The 17,469-nt window shown below is 36.9% G+C and overlaps 2 pseudogenes; both read left to right on the top strand.

Moving 5' to 3' along the window:
- The first annotated feature begins 1,640 nt into the window (after positions 1-1,640).
- On the top strand, positions 1,641-5,102 carry LOC113351869 (annotated as a pseudogene).
- Positions 5,103-5,490: 388 nt separating this feature from the next.
- LOC113351868 lies at positions 5,491-12,520 on the top strand (annotated as a pseudogene).
- The last annotated feature ends 4,949 nt before the right edge of the window (positions 12,521-17,469 follow it).

The raw sequence follows: 17,469 nt of genomic DNA, 5'->3' as shown, positions 1-17,469 counted from the left end.
CTTCGGACGGAGATATACCTGGGTCCCTAGGAGGAGTCCCACGAGGGATCGGTGGCGGAGTCTGGTAGGGAGCCCGGTGATGATCAGCCATATCCACACGTAGAAGGCATGAAAACAACACGAAGAGTCAACAAAAGAAACTATAAGGATCAAAAAGTGCAACTTTTCAAGTTTTGTGAACTCATCATGAACATCAGTTGAGAACCCTAAAAGAGAGAATCTAGCGGAGAACCTTAGGTAGGTTGCAAACGAAAGAAGTGAATCCACAGAGTAAGAAGTTTATAGGTTTAGTGATGAAGAACGGGGGCAAGTATATATACTTTAGTATAATTGTTCTTCATCACTAAACCAATAATACAGCAGCAGAAAAGCAAAACAAACGCAACTGAAAGAAGAGGACAAAACCCCGTACCTGCGATTCAAGCTTACAGAGGCGAGTAAGGAAGGTAGCGACAAGCGGACAAAACTCTGAAAAATCCTAGGATATCCTGCTCCTTGCAGCACCAGCAGTAAAGAACTAAAAAACAAAAGAAAGGAATGGAAGAAGAGGATGAAGAGTCATAGAGTTGAAGACTGACAGAAGAAAGAGAGAGTGAAAGAAAATGTGGATTTATGTCAAAATTAACTCTCTCTCCCACCATTTATAGCACCAGGAATATTGAGACCAACCCTCGAATCGAGAAGAAGTTATTGCAAGGGCGTGGGGAACGTGCCCTAAAATCCAGGGGAAGTTATTGAAGAGAGATGGGAGGACTATGACGACATTTATCTTCTAACCTTGACTAAAACCCACATTAGAAGAAAAAGGGAAAATTCTATGCACATAATCCATCTCTCGACACGTGTCCAAAAATCTACACGTGGAAGGCATGCAGACCACTATACCAAGGGGCACTGAAACTACGAACCACCGAGAAATAGGGAAAGATGCCCTAAACGTTACTTTAACCAATCTCGAGGATAACTCAAAGATCGACGGTAGGGGTTAAAAATACTAACACTAAATTCCCTAACCATAGGGCACGTGTCAAGATATCTAAGGAAGAGAAGGCATCGATCCAGCGGTATCAACAACAGTCGCTGGGGGCATCGGTTCGGAACGAAGACACCAGTGGGATTGGCACAGAGAATAAGAAGATAAGATTTCAACGGTCTCTGACAAGAGACCCCGCATATTTTTCCTATAAATATCCTCCTCCTCTGAGAGAGAAAGGGGGGAACCAATCTGGAAGAGGGAAGAGAGAACTAGGAGAGAGAAATAGGAATAGTAAGTATGATTTCCATTTCCTCCATTATCGTATTTCACTTAAAGTCATTCGACTTCATATGTAACCCTTCAATACATAGTGAAACTCAACACCCCGTGGATGTAGGACTTAGCGTTGAACCACGTAAATCTCTGTGTTATTTACATTTCAGCATCGTATTTACATTTTATTACTTATATCTGGATCAGTCACACTTCGTAACCCTGAGGGATGATTGATCTAAATTAATCTCGACTAGACAATGACGAGTCCGAAGACTCTAAGTCGATGAGTCATCGTGTTTATGCTATTTATAACCGTCATATTGTGTATAACGTCTTTCATTTATGGATGCGAACATTGTTTGTGGACATGTGGATGCCTTCGTGATTTATGTGTCCACAGTCAGAAGAAGTAGTACAAATTGATGGTGGTTTTGTCTACAATGGCTTTAAAAGTGCAACTTCTAATTTGAGATTTGGTAATGGCATAGCAAACATAACACCTAATGGACTATTGAGGTTAACCAACAACTTCAGCGGTTCGCATGAAATAGGCCATGCTTTTTATTCACGTCCCCTGCATCTTAAAAATATAGAACAAAAGAACAGTAGTTTTAACGGCACTGTTTTTTCCTTCTCCACTTCATTCATCTTCTCTATATTGCGGGAAGATCCAAAGGCGCCGGATTCAGGTGCAGCTGGTGAAGGGATTTCTTTTGTTCTTGCACCTCAGGCAGAATTACCGGGAACAAAAGAAAACGGATATCTAGGCTTGTTTAACTCATCAAATGTCGGACAGTCTACGAACCATGTCCTCGCAGTTGAACTAGACACCGTATATACTAAAGAGTGTGATATCATAGAAGGTCAGCATATAGGAATCAATGTCAACAACTTAAGATCAGAGAAGTCGGAACCTCCGAAGTACTACATCGGTAGCAACGGCACGTACCGTAATATTAGCCTTACTAGTGGGGATCTCATTCAAGTTTGGATTGAATATGATGGCATGAGTAAGAAATTGAACGTTACACTAGCTCCGATCACCGAGCCTAAACCAGAAACTCCTTTATTGTCCTACGGTAAAGATCTTTCGGCTATAATCTTAGACTCGATGTACGCTGGCTTCTCGGCGTCTATAGGTTCTGCTCTGACATCTCATTACATATGGGGTGGAGTTTCCGGATTAACGGAACAGCACCACCCATTGACCTCTCTCCACTTCTTGAATCACCTCAACGAAATACAGATGATCGGAAACAAAACGGGAAAAATATGATTTAATCCTTTTTAGTGGTCCTATGTCTATTTGATCCTTTCAAAAATCATCTTTTCCATTTGGTCCATAATTATTTAAAAATATTAAAATATCTAAAGTACCTTTTTTCTCTCTTATTTTCTTTCCTCCCCCTAAATCATTTTTCGTGGTTTTCTCTCTCTTCTTTATTTTCTCTACTAATTTCTCTCTCCTCTTAACCTTAATAGATAAAAGTTTAAAAATTAAATATCTCTCAAAATATAAGTCAAAAATTAATAAAGTTTATATATTCGGAAATCCCTCGACGATAGCTTTCCAACGAGTACCATTGTCGATATGTTTCAGAGCTTTTAATTTTTTTCAGTATGATAGTAGTTCATATTCGAGAATGAACACTATTTTATAACATGGTAGTTCATTTTAGTTCTAGCAGTTCATTTCGTAGAATGAGCTCATATACACTAGCAATTTATTTTGTAGAATAAACTCATAGTAGTTGTTCAATTTGAAGAATGAAGTCGCAATGGTAGTTGAAGAATGAACTCATGATAGATGTTCTTAATTTCGAATGAACTCATAATAGTTGTTCATATAGTAGGATTGATATTCATGTTGTAAAATGAACTCGTAATAGTAACTAAGAATGGTAGTTCATATTGTAGAATGAACTCGTAATAGTTGTTCATTATGGTAGTTCATTTTATAAAATGAACTCGTAAACGGTAGTTCATATTGTAGAATGAACCCGTGATAGGTATTCATATTGTAAAATGAACTCGTAAAAATAGTTCATTATACCAGTTCATTTTGTAGAATGAAGTCGTAAGGTAGTTCATTTTGTAGAATGAACTCGTATGTTATTTAATCCAAAGAGTTCACTTTTTGAAATGATCTAATTAGCATGATAGTTCATTAAAGTAGTTGATTTTGTAGAATGAACTTGTATAATAGTTCATTAAAGTAGTTCATTTTGTAGAATGAACTCGTATAATAATTCATTTTATAGCTAAAAAATAAGACAAAAATTAAAAGCTCTGGAACATAGAGAGAATGGTACTCGTTGGAAAGCTATCGTCGAGGGCTTTCCGAATATGTAAAATTTATCATTTTTGGACATATGGTTCAAAAGATATTTAAGTTTTAAGTTTTTATTTATTTATTTTTATTAAGAGAGAGAAAAAAAGAGAAAAAAAATGGTATTTTTACCACTATCAAAGGATTGTGACATCATTGATGACGTCATCCGCGTGGGTATTGTCCATCCTAAGACCAAACATAATTTTTTGGACCAAATAACAATTTATATTTTTAAGAAGGACCAAACAGACAGTTGACCCAGTCAACTGGCCCAAACTAACTCTAATATATTATTCTTAGGACCATTTGGTATTTCCTACAAATAAAATATCTTTGGAGTTGAGTTGCCTATAATGATCCCAATTCTCGTGTTAACATTTATCCTTGGCATCATTGTTGTCGTAGGAGTACTATTCAGATATAGCAAGTCCACAGATGGGGTGGAGAACTTGGAACAAAATTATGGGAGGCTGAAATTCTCATATAGAGATTTATTTATAGCTACAAAGGGATTTAGAAAGAAGAAACTTCTTGGAATTGGAGGCTTCGGTATGGTTTACAAAGGAGAGTTACGAGCTTTGAAGACAAAAATGGTTGTCAAAAGAATCTCCCATAATTCAAAACAAGGCGTACGGGAATTCATATCGGAAATCATTAGCATTGGTCACCTTCGACACCGAAATTTGGTACAACTGTTGGGCTATTGCAGGCGGAACAAAGAACTGTTGCTGTTGTACGATTTCATACCAAATGGAAGTCTAGACAAGTTAATATTTCGCCATTCAGATTCAACCTCAACGTCGCCAGTACTCAGTTGGAACCGAAGATTTCAAATCATCAAAGGTGTAGCTTGTGGACTAATTTATCTGCATGAAGAGTGGGAACAAGTTTTGATTCACAAAGACATCAAAGAGAGTAATGTACTATTATATGGTCAAATGAATGCAAGGTTAGGTGATTTCGGTCTCGCAAGATTGTATAATCGCGGAACCAATCCTCAGACGACCAATGTGGTTGGCACATTGGGTTATATGGCCCCGAAATGACTAAAACCGGAAGAGCAACAACTAGCTCGGATGTTTTCGCATTCGGTGCACTCTTACTTGAAGTTTCTTGTGGTAGAAGACCAGTAGAGTTGCATAAATCAGAGACAGAGGGTGAAGTTCTTGTCGATTGGTCTTATGTTGTTGGAGAAGAGGTGCAATATTACAAACGAGTGATCCAAATTTAGTTAATGAATATGTAAAAGAAGAGATGGAAATGGTATTGAAGTTAGGATTGTTATATTCGCATAATGATCCAAAGGCTAGACCAAGCATGAGACAAGTTCTGCAGTATTTGGAAGGAGACTTGCCTCTACCTGAAACTGTGTTGTGGGCACTTTATCATGACGTCTCCATGATGACAATGAGTACTGTTGAGGTCGAATGTTACAGTCCTGAATCTCCTGATAGTGTGTCTGTATGCATAAGTAATGCATCATCAGTTGCAGAATCCTTCCTTTCTAGTCCACGATAGTCAGTGATAAAAAAAACAAGTGCAGGGACTTGAACTACTAGCAACTTAAAGTCCGCCTCCTAAGATATATACTTAGACTAGTGTTTTCAAATTATATTCGTGTATGTACCAAAAAAAAAAAAGAAAAAAAAAATTGTTGTCAGTACATGGTTGGCCGGTCCGTCCGCCATTTGATTTGCAGGATGGGTAAAAGTTCGCAGTAATGTATATTATGAGTTTTTTGGAACTACTCTATTCCTTATTTGGTCAGTCAATGTTAATGTGGCCAAAAAAAAAAGTTAATGTGGCCATCTTCTTTTTATTTTTCTTTGACAATGACAATACAATATCACTAGCAATACCACTTTTGGCTGAAGCTGAAGCTTGTTAATAAATCTTTGCATTGAAAATGGATTTGGAGATATGGGATAGAGAAGAATGCTTTGTGGAGGAAGTTGGTACATCAAAAATTTGGAGGTAATTTTGATGTTTTTTTACCTAAATCTTGTACTAAGTCTGTTGGTCATAGCTTATGGTTGGGGATCCTAAAGTCTAAAGACCATATTCTTTAACTCTAAATTTCAAATTAAGAGTGGTAATAAAGTAATGTTTTGGAAGGACAAATGCGTTGGTGACCAGCCTCTACAGTTTTCTTTCAAAAGATTGTATAAGCTCTCAAGGAAAAAAGATGCTACAATCAAATACGCATTCATGTAGGTGATGAATGGAAGACTGCATTTAAAACTCGTGAAGGATTATATGAATGGCTTGTAATGCCATTTGGTTTATCTAATGCTCCTACCACGTTTATGCGTCTTATGAATCAAGTGTTGCAGCCTTTTTTGGGAAAAATTGTCATCGTATACTTTGATGATATTTCGATCTACAGTCGCAATGAGGAAGAATATCTTGAACATTTATCTCAGGTATTTTCTTCACTATAAGAGAATGTTTTATATGTGAACCTTAAAAAGTGCACCTTCCTTACAAATAAAGTGACATTTTTGGGATATGTGGTTTCAAGTATTGGTATTTCTGTTGATAATTCAAAGGTTAAAGCCATTGCTGATTGGCCAACTCCTACTTCTATTCGTGAAGTGCGAAGCTTTCATGGCTTAGCTTATTTTTATAGGAGATTTGTCAAGAATTTCAGCACTATTGCAGCTGGTCTTACGGATTGTTTAAAGTGTGAAACCTTTGTGTGGACTGAAGAAGCAGATAAAAGCTTCAATTTACTCAAAGAAAAACTGTGTAGTGCTCCTGTTCTTTCTATGCCGAATTTTGACAAACCATTTGAAATACATTGTGATGCTTCCATTATTTATTCTTCAACTGCTTGGGATTTTGGTTTTCCAAGAAACTTGAAAGAACATGAGTTGGGAGATGCTGTTAGATTGATTCAACTTCTTGGCGATCCTACTTCCATTTTGGGAGATGTAAATGAAGATGATGAGAGAATCTGGGATGCAGCAGGAGGTGAGTTCACTGTTGCACTGTTTTACTTCATTAGACGTGGATGGGTTTCTTTCTTGCCCTTATAAGCAGCTATGAAACAACAAAGTCCCTCTAAAGGTCTCATTTTTGGTCTGGACTTTGTGTTTCAATGGTGCACCTACTCTTGACTTTATACAACAAGCTGGTAGAACTAATAATAGCATTTTCTTATTCTGCAATATAAACCAGGAAACTAATATGCATTTGTTCTTACACTGCAAAGAGACGGCTAGGTTGTGGAACTATTTTTTCACTAGTTTTGGTATCAATTGGGCTTTTGTTGATTCCGTAACGGCTACCCTTTGGGAATGGCCTAATAAGAAGAGTATGGTCATGGTTAAGAAAATTTGGGGCATACTTCCCTTTGCTATCTGGTGGACAATTTGGAACGAGATAAACGGGAGATTGTATGGCAAGGAGAAGAAGAAACTGGGAGCAACTAATCATTTTTGTTAAATGCACTATGTTTAATTGGGCATCTACTACCAAACTATTTGATGGTTTTTCTCTTAGTACTCTTATTTGTAATTGGGATGCTGTTGTTGGCAATAGCAACAGTTAGCCAAATTTTTTGTATATTGCCTCTTTAGATGTCACTACTTTGGTGACGTCTATTGTTTTTAATTAAATTTTCCCTTTTACTGTCAAAAAAAGAAAAGAAAAAAATACTACTTTTGGCTAGAAATAAATCAACTTTGAGATTAAGACTACTTGATGTCGTTAGAAATATCTTGTACCACTAGGATATCTTATCATAGTTTCAAAAATCTTGGACGATCTTTCTCTACAAACTAGAGCTGATTATGGATGGAATGGGCCATTTTTGTCTCTTCTTCAGTAATTGTGTTTCTTTAGTTATACAGGTTGATTTTCTTTTGATGGAGAGTCGTGTTGTCAAGAATCAGTAGTATTGCAACAGTTACCTATGAGTGCGGACAACGTGTGGACAAGATCGACTATATCCTCGCAATGAGGGAAGATAGGCAAGAGTCCTCCGATTGCGAAGTCCTGCTGGGAGAATCTGTTAGTCGTCCAACATAAACTCCTAGTGACTGACTTCTTTATCAAGACGTGTTTCCAACAGAGAAGGTACTAACGCACCAGGAACTAAATGGTGGAATCTCAAGGAGGATACCACGCGTGCCTTCAGAGAAAAGGTGCTTTCTGATGGTGTGCTATGTGCGGCGGAACACATATGGAAAGAAACCGCTAGTCGTGTTCAACAAATAGCGGTGAAAGTGCTAGGAGTATCAAGAGGAGGAGAAAAACGCGACCCGAAAGACGCTTGGTGGTGGAATACATAGGTACAACAAGCGATCAAAGACAAAAAAGACCGTTTCAGGGGGGGCCATGCTCATGAGAGTGAAGAGAATTTGATAGAAATTAAACTTAAATCGAACAAAATAAACCAAATTGTAACTGGATTTTAAAACATACCTCATATAAGTCATTACACTACACTTGATTAATTTTCGAATCGTCGATTAATCGAAGACGATGAAATTTTGAGTTTTAATGGAGGTTACGGTTGATAGGAGGAGGAGAAGAGAAGAAGAAAGAAAACAAATTTTCAATTTAGCTTTGATTTAGGTTAAAAAATTGGGAGGGTAATCTAGTCAATTTACACCCCCTATAGGACATCCCCTAACCAACTAGAAGGACATTACTATCACACTGCCTCCCCTCTAATAAACCATGATGCCCCTATAACAGGCTTGTTTCAAAGAACTTTCCAAATATGTTAATTTTACAAAAATCCGATGTGTATTTCGAAAGATATCAAGTTTTTAAAAAATTGATGTATTTTTAGAACAATGACATTCATGTGAATATGTGAATATATAAGGTTGTCTATGTAAGTATTAATTTAATGTACCTTTTTAACCTTCAATACATATGTATAGTGGTGGTTGGTATTTAACGTCATATTAGTAATATCAAGGTTACACCAAGCTATTTTGTCCTTTTGTGACCAACCAAAATACCTCTTTTCTTTATATTAGTAAGATGTATACGATTGAAATCAACGCACCCTTGATTTTGCTTTCTTTCTCACCATGTATATATGCCATGAGCCATGGTCAGTCATTACTAGTTCAGGTGTACCGCTTTGACATTTCTAAGTCACTGTCCAAGGCAATGATGCTGATCATAATTCACACGACCAAAAATAAAAATAGAAATTTCTGAGGAACCCAAATATGATCTTTCTCTCTTTCAGAAACTCATCATTAAGATTGTCTACATGTGTAGCCCAAAGTACTAAATCTACGGTTAAGATTAGTAGTTTTAGATTAAATTTGAATTCTCACATTTTATACATGACTAAATTAACCTTTATGATTACGTATTATTAAAAAATAAATAATTACATTTTAATCGGTCAACATATTCTTTTAACAAGGTAAAATTAATTTCCACAATTTCCGGTCGATCTAAAATTTCACGTTTCACTTTTTCTCTCCGAGAGTCACTCTCTTTCTATCTCAAAGTCTCCTCCGTACTGAGTAAATTTTCACTCTCTGTCTCTATCTTAAGGTTTCCTCCACTGAGTAAAAATCATCAAATCCAGTTCAAGAAGTCATCTTTCTTTCTCCGGGTCCGTATAGAAGAACCTAGAAAATCTATGAAAAAATCGTCTCTCTAATCAACAAAACTGTAATATCCAAGGGTTGGACGTTCAAGAAGACGGTTATATCAAGAGAATCGAGATCGACATGATGGTATTTCGGTTGTAGATAAGATTGTTAAACCCCAAACAAAAAGCTAATAGTTCTAGATCTCGTAAAAAGAAGAAAGAAAAGAAAGTATCCGTCGATTACGTCCGGTCAAAACAAAAAGAACAGTACATGTAGCCATGTTTATGCCATGAGGAACAAGTGTCTGAGACATCTTGGAGTTGTAGACGGTTTGATGAGTGTCACTTGCCATTAATTTAAACATAGTGTTTGGGTATAATATATTAGCACTAGAGAACATCTTGGTTTAAATCTATTACCAATTGAAGTTAAAAAAGAAGATCAACAGTTCGGTTTTGTGAGGTGAATACGATCTTGATTTACATATGGAAGCAAACGAGATATATATATGGAAGCTAACTCATCTTTGGATTGATATGGTTGTGTAACGTATCCACCGTTCCACCTATGTTGCTGGTGAAAATATATACCTTTCATTTTTTAATAAAGAAATCATTGTTTAAATGAAACTTTGTGCTTTCACTCTTGTTATGCAGTTGAAAAAGAATCAGTGAAAAAATCTGTGTTTTCATATAGAACTGAAAATCTGTGTTTTCACTCGAAATATTTCTTGGAAAAAATCATTTTTCACCCATATTTCCAGTGAAAAATGTAATTTTCAGTGATATGAGGTCGGGTGATAATTATGATTTTGGCAAAAAACACATGTGAAAATTGTAATTATCATTAAAATTAGAAACAATCTGAATTATCACTAAAAATTGGAATTACAGTCGAACCTCGATAAATGAATGCACTCGGAACCAAGAAAAAATATTCGTTTCGCGGGGTTATTTATTTATCGATAAACGAATATTTATTCATTTAGATAATATTTTCTTAATTAAGAAGTTACATTGTATAGGAGAAAATGTACAAGTATACCTAGGAAATATTGGTCAAAATTCTTATCAATTATCAATTAACATTCATTTTCTTTTGAATTAACTGGTGTCATTTCTAATTTACGTTATAGAAATGTGATAGACGTCGAACATCTTTTGAACTATCCTAACGAAAATGATGCAGTTATGGAATCTCCAACAAACGAAGAAATTATTGAGTCAGTAATGAATAATGAGAATGATCTTGAACCAGATGATAGTAGCTTCGTACCAAATGTGTCATCTAAAGATGCTTTTCAAGCGATGGTCACATTAAAAAATTACTTGCTACAACACAAGCAAAATATTCCAGAAATTGTGCAAGCATTGCATAAAATTAAGGATACGGTGCATTTTGATTTGGGTGAAAGAAAAAGACAATCAACCATAAATGAATTTTTTAGTTCATTCCTACATATATTTTTATGTAAAATTTTCTGATTATGTATTTTGGTTTATTTTTATATATAATTCAGTGATTATTCGTTTATATTTCTATAGGGCCTTTAAGGATCCAAACTTTTTTATTCATTAATGCGTTAAGCAAGGTTATTCATTTATCACCTTTGTCCAAATCGGGACTGGAAAAAATTATTTATTTGGCGAGGTTATTCATCTATCGAACATTCATTTATCGAGGTTGGACTATATGTGAAAATTGTAATCATCAACCAAAATTGGAATTACCACTCAAAAATAAAAATTATACTATATTTTTTCAAAATCAGATATTATAAATAAAGAAATAAAATTAGTAATTAAAATTAATATCTTTTTTCAAGTTTCGAAGATAATCGGTCAATCACTGATTGTTGGGATTTTCCTAATTTTTCGATTTTTGACTATTTTTACGGTATCTTATTCTAGTAAAAGGTTAGTATATTAAATTAATAGTTATAAAACAAATTTTGGGTTTCTAATAGGATATCTTAATGACGGGTTTCTAATATAGGGTCAGCCTCGCAAGTGGGGATCTCATTCAAGTTTGGATAGAATATGATGGCATGAGTAAGAAACTTAACGTTACAGTAGCTCCGACCACCGTGCGTAAGCCCGAAATACATCTATTGTCCTACCGTAAAGATCTTTCAGCTATAATCTTAGAATCCATGTACGCTGGCTTCTCATCATCTACAAGTTCTGCTCTGACATCTCATTACATATGGGGATGGAGTTTCCGGATTAACGGAACAACGCCACCCATCGACCTCTCTCCACTTTCTGAATCTCCTCAAAGAAAGACGAACCATAGAAAACGAAATATCTTTGGAGTTGAGTTGCCTATAATCATCCCAGTTCTCGTGTTAACATTTATCATTGGCATCATATTCGTCGTAGGAGTATTCAGATATAACAAGTCCATGGAGGGGGTGGAGGATTTGGAACAAAAGTATGGGAGGCTGAGATTCTCATATAGAGATCTATACATATCTACGAAGGGATTTGGAAAGAAGCAACTTCTTGGAGTTGGAGGCTTCGGTATGGTTTACAAAGGTGAGTTACAATCTTCGAAAACAAAAATTGCTGTCAAGAGAATCTCCCATAACTCTAAACAAGGCGTACGGGAATTCATATCGGAGATCATAAGCATTGGTCACCTTCGACACCGAAACTTGGTACAACTGTTGGGCTACTGCAGGCGGAACAAATAACTATTGTTGGTGTACGACTACATGCCAAATGGAAGTCTAGATAAGTTAATATTTCGCCATTCGGATTCAACCTCAACATCACCGGTTCTCAGTTGGAACCAAAGATTTCAAATTATTAAAGGTGCGACCAGTGGACTGATTTATCTGCATGAAGAGTGGGACCAAGTTGTGATCCACAGAGACATCAAAGCCAGTAATGTACTATTAGATGGTGAAATGAATGCAAGGTTAGGTGATTTTGGCCTAGCAAGATTGTACGACCGCGGAACCAATCCTCAGACGACCAATGTGGTGGGCACTTTGGGTTATATGGCACCAGAAATGACTAAAACCGGAAGAGCAACAACAAGCTCCGATGTTTTCGCATTCGGTGCATTCCTACTTGAAGTTGCTTGTGGTAGAAGACCAGTAGAGTTGTGTAAAGCCGGGACGGAGGGTGAAGTTCTTGTTGATTGGGTCTTATGCTGTTGGAGAAGAGGTGCAATATTACAAACAAGTGATCCAAATCTAGTGAATCAATATGTAAAAGAAGAGATGGAAATGGTCTTGAAGTTAGGGTTGTTATGTTCGCATGATGATCCAAAGGCTAGACCAAGCATGAAACAAGTCTGCAGTATTTAGAAGGAGACATGCCTCTGCCTGAAACTGATACTATGTTTGTTTACTCCTGACTCATCTGAGTCGTCTGGATCTGAGTCATCTGGAACTGAGTGAAATCACCTGACTCATCTGGATCTGACTCAATATGTCTGTTTTGAGTCAGATCTGATTCATCTGACTCAAAAAATGTGAGTCAGTGGTTTGGTCCCGTGAGTCAGGGGTATTTTGTTACCTGACTCAAATGGGTCCGAGTCAGGGGTTATGTCTGAGTCAAAGGTCGAGTCAGATCTGACTCAAAATGCAAAACAAACGGTCTGACTGCTAACTCGGCCCGAGTCAGAGGTTAACTCAGATCCAGACGCCGAGTCAGCTGCAAACAAACAAGATGTGAGTTATGGGCACTCTATCATGACGTCTTCACCGTAGCAACGAGTACCGTTGAGGGCGAAAGTTACAGTGCTGATAGTGTGTCTATATGCATAAGTAATGCATCATCAGTTGCAGAATCCTTACTTTCTGGTCCACGGTAGTCAGTCATAAAAAACGATTGCAGGGACTTGAACTACTAGCACCTTAAATTATTCCACGAGAGTGTTTTCAGATTATAGTCGTGTATGTCAATGTCACCTATTAGCTATTGTTCACTACATGGTTAGCCGGTCCGACAGCCGTTTGATTTACTTCGCTGTAAATACGTGCATGCTGGGGAAAAGTTCGCAGCACTTGGTCAATCAATGTCAATGCGGCTATCTTCTTTTTATTTTTCTTTGACAGTGACAATACAATATCACCAGCAATACTACTTTTAGATAAAAATAAATTGACTTTGAAATTAAGACTACTTGATGTCGTTGGAAAAATCTTGCACCACTTAGGAGTTGGGATATCTTATCATATTTTTAAGAAAGTTTATTTGAACAACATTGATTTTAGTCCAATATTTTCCGTTCAAATAAATCTTGGACCATCTTACTCCTACAAGTTAGATTGATTACGGATGAGTTTATCCATTTTTCATCTGATTTCTGTGATGCTTTAGCCTCACGACCCTTTTTCTTTGCTTGATCTCTCCCTTCACTTCTAACGTCATTTGTTTGTTTGAAATAACGTCTTCTCTTTGATATGTCCGAGGTTTCAGAATTATGAGTAGATGAAGTGCTACCAAATCTTGCCATATTTTCCAAATCTTCATCCATATTATCATCTTCATTTTCTTGAATAGCTTGAGTCTGTTGAGTAGGTTGAGTGGAAGTACCGACCTCATCATCATTATTCACCGCAGGGTTATAATCAGGTTGATAGGTCTTCAGGATCTGGAAAACCGATTCGTGCTTCCAAAGTCTTCCAAACTCTGCTTCATAATTCTCTTTTCCACGACGATACTGGGAAAAAAATGAAAGTAAAAGTTTAGAGAAAGAAAGAAAGAGATCAAAATGGAAGAAACAAAACATTAAAAAAAAATGAGGTACTTACATAATCCGCCTCGGTCATCCCCGTAGGTCTGTTTCGGAAGTAGGCCCTAACATGTGAAAGATATCTTTTCACTTCGGCTCTCAATGTGTTGCACTTTGTTTGTAATGTCTTTTTTATCTCTTTCGACACCGTCGGGACCTTTTATTTTATTGTACTCTTCAATAATCTTCCTCCAAAATACTGCACCTTTTTTTTATCTTTTCCACAAATCGGATCGTTGCTTGCTATAACCCAACCATAAATTAGTGCCTCTTCTTCTTTTGTAGTAAAGTGTGTCATAATTTTGTATGAACAAAATTATGTGAAGAAGAAGAATAAAATCAATGAAGAAGATAATCAATTGATTTTGGTGTGAGGGATGAAGGAGAAGTAGTCCTCTATTTATAGGGAAGCCTGAAAATATAGTTGTTGAGGTTTCAAACGGCTACTAAATCTGAGTCGCTGAAAATGCAACGGTCATCTTGATCCGATGGATGAGATTGCTCAGCGCGGTTTGTTTCAGCGTTTGAGTGCGGAATGGTACAACGCTCGGTTTCCTGCCGTTGAGATTCAACAGTCACTTTTGATCTTGCGGCTGTTATGCAAAGCGCGGTTTGGTTCAGCACTGGACGCTGTTTGGTTCAGCGCTTTGGCAAACGGCTACATTTTCAACCCAAACTCAGATCACTTCATATCTCTATATAAACTCAACACATGAACTCAAAATCCCACCCCAAATTTGTGAAGTTTCACTCTCTTCTTCTTCTCCTAAATTCTCAATTTAAAAATCAAGCATGGTTGCATTCTTTATTGCCGAAGACAATGACTGGTGAGAAGTTTTCACACAATTAACATGTCTCAAACAACCAACATCTTTTGGGAACAAGTTGTTGAAGAATTTGTGAGAATTAATGGTAATGCTAATGGAAGATGCAAAAAACAACTACAATCTCGGTTAGCAAACATCAAGTGTTATTGCAACCTTTTTGTCATTTCACTACGGGTTATTGCAATCGACACTACCAAGCATACCAGGAAATCCCCGAGCTTCATTTTTTGCTAAAATCCTTTTTGTATCTTGAGCGGTAGGTTGACGCATGTATCGACCATTTGTGTGTAATCATCTAAGGAATCCGGTGCAATGCCTTTGGAAAAATATTTCATGACGGAAACGATTTTCATATATGGAGTATGACCAAGAATACCGCAAGCATCCGTTTTTTGGCGAAAATCATGGTCATAATCACAAACTTGCTCTAAAATTCTCAGAAAAAGTGGACGAGGCAAAGCAAACCGACCTTTGAACTTCTTTGGCCCATACATACAATTGAAGTTGAATTACTGATGCATCATACGAGCATCCGCATCTACACGTTTTCTGTGCACCGTCTGACGGGTCTTGATTTCATTCGGGACGGGTTGACGTATTCCCTGCCTCCTCTGCGTCTCCAAAAGTGTAGCCACTGCTACAACATTCGTCTCAATATCATCTTCATCATCCGGAAGGCCGAACAAAATTCTTCTCAAAGCTCCCTGCATAATGTACCTAATACAACGAAAACATAAAGCTTTTATAACACCCCATAAAAAAAAACTTAAAACACGCCATAAAAATAAATAAATAAAAGTACGCCATAAAAATAAATAAATTAAAACACTCCATAAAATAAATAGTACTTACAAGTATAACACTCCATAAACAACAAATAACACTCCATATGGTTTCATAAACACTACGACAAGTACTTTAAACACTACGACAAGTAATTTAATTCAGGCCAAAGAAATTATGGGATTGTTGTTGGCTGAGCTGAATATCATAAACAATGTTAGGCTCGCTTTCCGTCAACAACGCAGTAAATTCATTTCTTTGTTGTTGATATTGTGATGAAGTAGCTCCATCTTCGATCGTAGGGATGTAAAATTGTTGACCTGTAGCCCATTCATAACCACCTAATGTGAGTTCTTGTGATGTAATAACTTCATTTGGATTGTTTCGTATTTGGGATTGGATAGATGGTACTGAAGAAGATGTATATCTGCCAGATGAGGAACATGAAGTTGTAGCCATTTTATATGTCTCGTCCCATACGAGTTGACGAGCTCCAATATCGAATGAACATTGTTGTTCCATAAAACTAAAGCAATCATCCTACAAGTATATAAATTAGAGGAATTTAGTCAAATATTCAAGAAACTTAAAATGAAAATGAGAAAATATAAATGTACTTAGTAATGTCAAATTCATCTCCCGAAAGTTATAGGGACAACGAGCCCTTGGAACTTGTAATTGACGTGCTACGCCGGCTTCATTGGAAAATGGTAAACTGAAATCTATCTCTGGAAGTTGTGATGGGGGCTCATTCTGTGTCTCATAGGTATATGTTTGCGACATCATATCAGGAGGCTGATTACTAGGAAACAAACGGCGAGGAACAACTGAGCTACCCAATGCTATCTCATCGACGTTCTGTGCATGGTATGACTCAGTGGTATAAGGTCCAACACTCTTCTTCGTCCACCAAGTGTTATATTGATCCTCAGTGACTGCATAATAGTCAGTGACCTCTATAATATCTCAGTCATCAATTTGATCCAAATTTGGAGGATTTGTTGGGACAACAATCTCACCTTTAATCTGCCTCTGGAATCTCTCTGCTAAGTAACAACTAACTCTTGTGCGTTTTTCAAAGTCAAAAAACAGAACTCTCTTTTTGGAGATATTTAGTGCATGAGTATATTGGTCTCCCACAAAATACTCACTATCTTCCCATGGTTGCCAAATACATGATTCCTTTGTTCTAGTGTCAATCTGAATTCTTGCGCTTTTGACTGAGTGTTTCATAGTATTCTTTTGGCCTCCTTGATGTCCTCTCTTCCTTGATGCAATCCTATTCTTCTTGAAGAGAGAAATCTTTGGGAAAATATCAAAATGTCCTCCAGGTGTCTGACAAAGCAATGGTTGCATGTTGCGGAAGTAGTAATAGTACCAATACTCAAGTACCATATCCATGCCAGCTAAATTCGTACCCTTGGTTGACCAATCGTCGAGATATTTATAGGTATTACCTAACGAAGCTAGACCCCAATCATACTCCCCGACTCTATCTAAGTCCGTCAACAACAGAATCCAACGTTTATCTACTTTTTCAGTAGAATGCAATAGAAGAAAATGACCAAAACACCACATAAAGAATGCTCGTGTCAATTGAACTGCACACGCAGTATTATCCTGGTTTTTTCTACTTTCAATGTACTCTCTGAAGACTGCTAAGAATAATGAATTTTTCTTAGAGTCCCATACACCATAATTTTGATATCCAAAAAATATAAATCATCTAGAGCAGGATATGTTAGATCACTACCCAACTGCGGCATAACTACTGGTCGTTTACTAGGGTCACCAGTGGGAATTCCCGTTAACATGTACCAATCTAAATGAATGAGGCCAATTTCAAACTCCCGAAAATTAAAGCTCTTTATTTTTGGCCACCATCTCTCAGCTATGGCTTCAACTAAGGCTTTATCTCCATTGGCAAAATCAAACTCAAAAACAGAAGAAAAGCCA

Source organism: Papaver somniferum, chromosome 2 (genome assembly GCF_003573695.1).
Source record: "Papaver somniferum cultivar HN1 chromosome 2, ASM357369v1, whole genome shotgun sequence".
Lineage (NCBI taxonomy): Eukaryota > Viridiplantae > Streptophyta > Magnoliopsida > Ranunculales > Papaveraceae > Papaver > Papaver somniferum.
Note: the sequence above shows the minus strand (reverse complement) of the source record. Positions and strands in the feature narration are given on the sequence as shown.